The sequence below is a fragment of the Lycium ferocissimum genome, chromosome 2, assembly GCF_029784015.1.
Source record: "Lycium ferocissimum isolate CSIRO_LF1 chromosome 2, AGI_CSIRO_Lferr_CH_V1, whole genome shotgun sequence".
NCBI classification, from domain to species: Eukaryota; Viridiplantae; Streptophyta; class Magnoliopsida; order Solanales; family Solanaceae; genus Lycium; species Lycium ferocissimum.
In genome coordinates this window covers 2,578,933-2,585,859 of record NC_081343.1, presented here as the reverse complement: position 1 = coordinate 2,585,859, position 6,927 = coordinate 2,578,933, and positions in this window count along the sequence as shown.

Genomic DNA, 6,927 nt, shown 5'->3' with positions numbered 1-6,927 from the left:
TTACGCACCTTGTTACGGTTCACTTTTGCGCGAGATAAAGCATAAAAGCTACTACGAGGTTATTGGTGCTCTAATTGAATTTTAATATTTTTAGAGTCGCCACCTAATTTATTAAAGGAAAACTAGGAAAATTGAGTAAAAGTTTTTTCAAGCAAGAGAGAAATCTTTTTTGATATCAAAGTTAGATGTAAGGGTTCTGGTGATCCCCTAGGGAAGGTTTCACGCACCCTAGAAGAATACGGTTGACCTATGAGCATCAATGTGTGATTAATGTAGTATTTTCTTAAAAGTGTTTAGTTTTTTGAAAAAATATCATTCATTTCTTTACCATACACTCAAGAAAAAACTTGGCACAAGTCCCCTTCAAAAAAAGGGGTTTGTAATGACCTGTTTGGTCATTATTGCTTTTTTGACCCTTTTCACCCTTTCCCTAGCTTGGTTAGCTCCCTTTTGACTCGAGGGGACCGTTGACACACTTCCTGAGGTGTTTAGATTTGATTCGGGTGACTTTTTGTGAAATTTGGGTTTTAAGCGAAAAAGGGTAAGTTGACTTTTGGGTAAACGGACCTTTTTCAGAAATCCATCGATTTCGAGAGGTCCAGATGGCTGTTTAGAACTTGTGTGTATATCTGGTTCGGTTCCTAATGCACTCAGATGCATTTTGAGACTTGGGTTGGGAAATTGGAATTAAGTATCGGGGATTGATTCGGTCAACGAGACCTCCGTTGGAAATTTTGAGGCCACGAGCGCATTCGTAGCATGTTTTTATGTGTGTCTATATATGTGGTATGTGAGCAGATGGCCTCGGGAATTAGTCAAAAAAATCAAATTGAAGTGTGAAATTTGGTGTAATTTACGACTTAAATTTGCCCGCTTTCATTTGGAGCGGTCACTGCTGCGAAGCCGATCATGGCTTCTTTGGGCCGGCCATAGCATCGCCAAAGCGCGTGACGGGCAGTGAGCTCATTTAATGAAGTGTTATAATCCATTAGTCTACCATTTAATACATTTACGAAAATAGAGCTCTTGGGGTCTGTTCTTGGAGAATTGTTGTGAAGATTCTTGGTGGTAAGATCTCCTAACCTTCTTACTGTTTCATTGTTCCTAATCATCTTAAGGATTCCTCTTCCTTGTTAGCCCTTAGTAATGGAGGATTAAAAGTGGGTTTTGGTGGATTTTATATCTAAGTTTATTAATGATGAATTGATGGAGTTTATGCTAGATTTTGATAAATCTAAGGTTGTTAATCATATATCTTCTATTATTAGTGTTGAATTCTTGAATAAAAAAGTTAGGGTTTATACCCAAAATTGGGGGTTTCACTTGAAATTCGAAATTAGGTAAATCCATGACCTAAATTAGCAATTAGTTGGTGGGTTATGATCACCTAGTGCTTAATTTAATATTTTACTCCTGAATTTCCCGTTTGACCTTATGGGCCCCGTTTCCCCAAAGTGCAGGGGTTGGATTTGACCTAAATTGAATGATAGCAATATTAGTATCAATCTTCATAATTTCTAATCTAAATTTTGAATATTCCTAGATTTCTTTGATATTGAGGCTCAGCGGAAGGACAAGGCTAAAGAGTGATTGTCAGTGTTTGATGTTCGGCCATCTAGGTAGGTTATGGCTTACCCTTGGTGAGACTTTGTGTAGCGAAGCATATATTTAGATGATATTATCGGAGAAAGCATGTAACCTTCGGGCATGAAGTTGGGTTGGATATTGTCTTAGGTTTAGGTTGGGCCCTGTTACGTGATTGGGGGCTAGCCACCCCGTTGTGTGGTGAATTGATTGTTCTATCGTGTTGGCTTGATGCCACATGCTGTTAGTAGATATTGGAATCTATTGTTCCTTCTTGATTATGATATTGTAGTATCTTACGGTTGACGTTGGTACGAGGATAGAGTTCTATATGACTTGTGTAGTTTTCATGATATTGTTGGAGTACCCATGTTGGTACTTGTGACACTAATATAATGTTGGCGTACCCATGTTGGTACTTATGACACTGATATATTATTGGCGTACCCAGTGTTGGTACTTGTGATATTGATCTGATTATTGACATTGATACAAGCATTGCACGCACTCTCATGATATACTGTTGATACATTATTGGCACTTGATGAAACACTGTGATGAGCTGGGCTTGATTTTTAAAATGAGAGTGACGTGAGCATACGATATTCGATGTTAGTCCCGGAATCGTGGATGGAGTAAGTGCATGGACTCCGCGGGTCCCCTAGGGTGGTGCCGATGAGAACCCGCCGTGGGCAAGGATCCGGGGTCTCGTCTGTCTGTTGGGCAAAGATCTGGGTCGAGTGGCAATTAGACTTCGCGAGTCACCTTGGGTTGTGCTATCGAGATGTCGATATTTTCATCCATAGTCCATGTGTTCATAGCATTTGCATGGCATTGCATTGCATGCATACATTATTGCATTGCATTGCATCATGGCTTATATTGAGATGATTTGGTGTTTTACTTGTGATGTTGATTACCAATTGAACATATTAAGACTTGTCACATTTAGGTTTCGATGCTCTACTTAGGCGATGACGCGTACTTGGTTCCGATTATGTTTGACTTATACTTGTTGATTTATTGCTTATCTTGCTTTATTGCCTGAATTACGTCAGCTATACTTAGTCGGCCGATGATACTTGCCAGTATCATTATTTTGTACTGACCTATGCTTGTTGGATTCTTTTATGGATGCAAAGTATTTGACATGTTCCACTCTTTCCCCTCGTGGCTGATTGGCGAGGCTACTGTAAAGTCATTCCAGAGTGAGCACGATGACGGCTGCTACCCGGATGTTCTTTCCTTTACTTACTTGTCTTACTCTTATTTCGAGACAGTTGTATTATTAGACTTTATCATCTTTCAGACTTGTAGTATTTAGTTAGTGCTCTTATATGAATTAGACCAAATCTATGGGGTTGTATTTAGTATTTCCGCACTTTATCATATATGGATGATTTGAGACTTATTCTGTGATTATTTCTTCTGCCTTTACTTAAATTGGTTATATTGGCATAAGGGTTCGCCTATCGCGGTGGGTATGATAGGTGCCTGCATGGCCTAGTAAAATGGGTCGTGACAAGTTGGTATCAGACCACTAGGTTACCCAATCTATAATACAAGAGCGTGTCTAGTATAGTCTCGTGGATCGGTACGATGAGCTCCGTACTTATCTACAATAGGCTATAAGACATTTAGGAAAGATGCGCAGAAGCAGAGAGCATGGCTGAAAATGTTCAAAGCAACTGCTTGCTGCAACTATAGCAACTGTAGTTACTGATTCCAATGAAACTTCTAATTCTTTCATTCTCTCTTGCGACTTCATTCAATTGGTATCTGGTCGATTCCAATTGTTACCTGGACCTTCTTATCTTGATCATCCTCGGAAGATAAAAATATGTCCTTAATTTTTTAAGCAAATGGTTGATCTATGACGTGTCGTGGTATGGTACGAGATGTGTTTTTCTGATTTGCACGCGTAATCCAATTCAATCACTTGTTATGGCTTGAGGTTTCGATCGTATGGAGACGCGATTAGACTCGGTTGCTGTGTGGATTCGCGATTAGACTCGTTTATTGTGAGAGTTCGTGAGAAATGATAAGATAGTTCAGAGGGTTACAACGTCTTCACGTTTCAGTGTTGAGTCGCTCGGCAGTGACATGGTGCATTATGGCTTTATGATAGTGGGTTGCTCAATGATATGATCGATTTGACTTTAGCTTCATCAAGGCTTTATCATGGTGTGCGTGACACTGGTGAACCAATGACGGGTCAACGATTCAGCAACAGTAGAGTATTAGACTTCGGTACATGAGAACACGTGTAAGTTTGGTGATGACATCGAATGTAGACAACGTATTGTGATTGCGTGCATTAAAGAAAAAAAGTTGACAATAAGGCATGAAGGAAGACTTTAGTGGAAAACACGTAGCGAAGCAAGACTTCTTAGAGTATTTTGGACATAAGTACTTTTCAAGAGATTGGGAAGGGAAAATTGGTATCTAGCATGGTTGTCGGGATAAAGTTGCGACTAGTGCAAAAAGTTATTCTTAATATGAGCTCGATAATGTTAAAAGACTGCTCGGTTATTAGTGAATGCTATGGACACATCGTTTGATCGGTAAATTGACTTGGTTGTAGACTTCTGAGGAGTTAGTAACCGTCTGATGGAAATGACTTTAAATATGGGCGTATGTGATGAGTTAATGACTTAAGGAGTTGCTGGTTGTTTCACTTAGGGTTGAGGAAATTGGATAATTTTTTGGGGTTTCGTTTGGCCTAGATGGATGATTAGTTTAGAGGATCGAGTGGAATTGAGCGTTTGTTGGTTGATAGTAATAAAAGTGTTTTGAAATGAAATACTGGAACTAAAGGATTACAATGAGGCATCTTGCTATCGGGTTCAGGAGATTAAGGTTCGTGAGAGTTTGGTTGCGATTGTACAGTGTATAGTGGGCTTAAGAGTTTATGGATGGGTTGTAAGTTTGGTTATGTCATAGAATAATAGAGATTAATGGTGGACTGGGGATGGGAACCTTGTATTCATTGCGTTATTGGCTAGACCCCTCTACTAGTATGTTGTTACTCGGCTTGGGTGATTGAACAAAAAGGGATAGTCATACAAGTGGTTAGAGGTATTCAGATTCGATAATTAAGGTAAAAGGCGATTCTTCGAGGACTAATAACGTTAAGGATTTGAGTAAGGGATTATTAAACATGGTTACTTGAAATGATAGAATAGACGATGATGGGTTAACTGAGTTAAGTTCGATATATATTTCAGAATTGAGTAAAACAATTCGGGCAAGGTCGCTTCAGTGAGATACATGAGGATATTAGTGAGACTGTTGTGTGATACGCTGGATTTAGAGAGTGTTCAATTTCGAGTTGAAAGCATTAAGAAAACTTTATTGTGTAAAGTGTGTGGTAGGATCCTATCTCCCGGATTGATTCGGCTAGCTTGCAAAACTAATGATTATGCGGTATTCGATTGAGTGGATTCGAGGATTGACTACAGTATTGATGATCATGAATTGATTAGAAATTAGGAAATTGACGAGTCGAGGAAAGGTATAGTTATTTGTGAATCAATAAGGAAAAGGTACATCTTGGGGATTTCTTGGGTCGGTATGGATTGTGCTGTCGTTTTCTTACATATTCCAGTTGAGATGTGATTGTTGCGTGAGCTTAAGTAGGAAATCTATAGGAATGGACTATGTGATATGACGAGTTCGTGAGGTTCGTGATCGGCGACTAGTGAGAAGCAAATTTCAGTGAACTGACATGTTGAGTTTTACAATAGGTGGCTTGGTGATACACCGTCGGGTAAGTTTCGTAACATTCTACAGTGGATGAGTTAGCATGGCTTAAGATAAAAGATTGTGGAATCCCTATCATGTGAGGACTAGAGTTATATTTTCGAGGTGAGACCCTACTCGTGGTGATATTTTATGATTTCAAGTAATATTGACTGGATAGCTTGGGTAAGAGCTTTTGGTTATTAAAGACTTGGGGGTAATTGCGTGAGATTTCGAGCGGCATTGTAAGATTGGATACCTTCGGAGAATCTATGAACATATCGAGGTGATACTATGAGAGGTTCGATGGTTATATAATTACTATATGACGCTTCAGGTTTTGAGTCAAAAAGTTCAGGGTTGTATCGGATTCACGTATTCGGTAAAGGTTGAGAAACATGAAGTTTGAAATCGTAAGGTATAACTCTTCAATACTAAGTTGATAACTGGGATAGGACTCAGCTGGTGGAGTCGAATGTGATAGACAGGAATTGTTATACGTGGTATGGCTGTGATTGTTTTCGAAATTAGGAGTCAGTTCTAATGTCTATTGGTGGTATTCGAGAGTTATGCATTCATTCAGGGTCAACACGGTTTGAGTTAAGCTTAATGGTCTACGGTTATATTTCCAGGAAGATATTTAAAGATTCGATGCGTTTCGGCTCAGATTCGAGGTATGACAGATTTACCGAGCTTTGTTAGGGTTTCCTAGTGGAATTGATGATATTTTCTGAGAACAGTTACTTGTCTAGAATAATGGATTGCAATGAGCTTAGTACAGATTGAAGGAGGAACTGTTGTTCGAGAGGTCTTTATAGTGGCCAGTTGAGTTCCGATGGACTTTGCTCAGTGAGATATTCAGTGGTATGGTTCCTGTATTGTGATTTAAAGGTTAAAAAAAAATCAAAACTGGCCAAGTTGGCTACCGGTAAGATCGCTTTTTTGATAGAATTGCACAGAGATCGCAGATGAATCAAGGATTCTTCCTGGCGAGAGTAATTTATGAGTTTAGAATTTTAGTATATGTGTTCATGTGTTTCTAAGAAATCGCGGTGCGAATAACGGCTTTAGAAGATGTGGGAGAAGGAGTTAGCGGAATCAGAGTATTTTATCAATTCAGAACGGGCTATGGTTTGTTACCAGGTTTTAGAGGATTGCGTTGGTTTGGGAAAGTGTTTGTGGGGCCTATTGATAGCGTTCAGGATTGCGGTGTTATCCAATCAGAGAATTCGGGTAAAAACAAATTGTTATTCGAGGATCAGTTGTGAAGGAAATCTAAATGCGAAGATACGAGAACTGGAGCTTGAGCTAAGTTAGAGGGTTGTGACTGGTAGAGTGAACGATCAGGTTTTAATGTTACACCTGACAAGGGTGTCTTGCGATTTGGGAAGGAGGGCAAGTGAGCCCGAGGTGTATTGGCCGTTGAGATTACCCGTTGTTGGACCCTTGTTCTATAGTTAGTTTTCCACCAGTCTGTCGAATGTTCATCCGATTTTTCATGGTTCTGTGTTGGAGAAGTACCATTCTGGTGGTTTCCGTATCATTCGTTGGGATTCAATTTTGTTCTATGAGAATCTTCCCTGTAAGGAGAAGTCTGACATG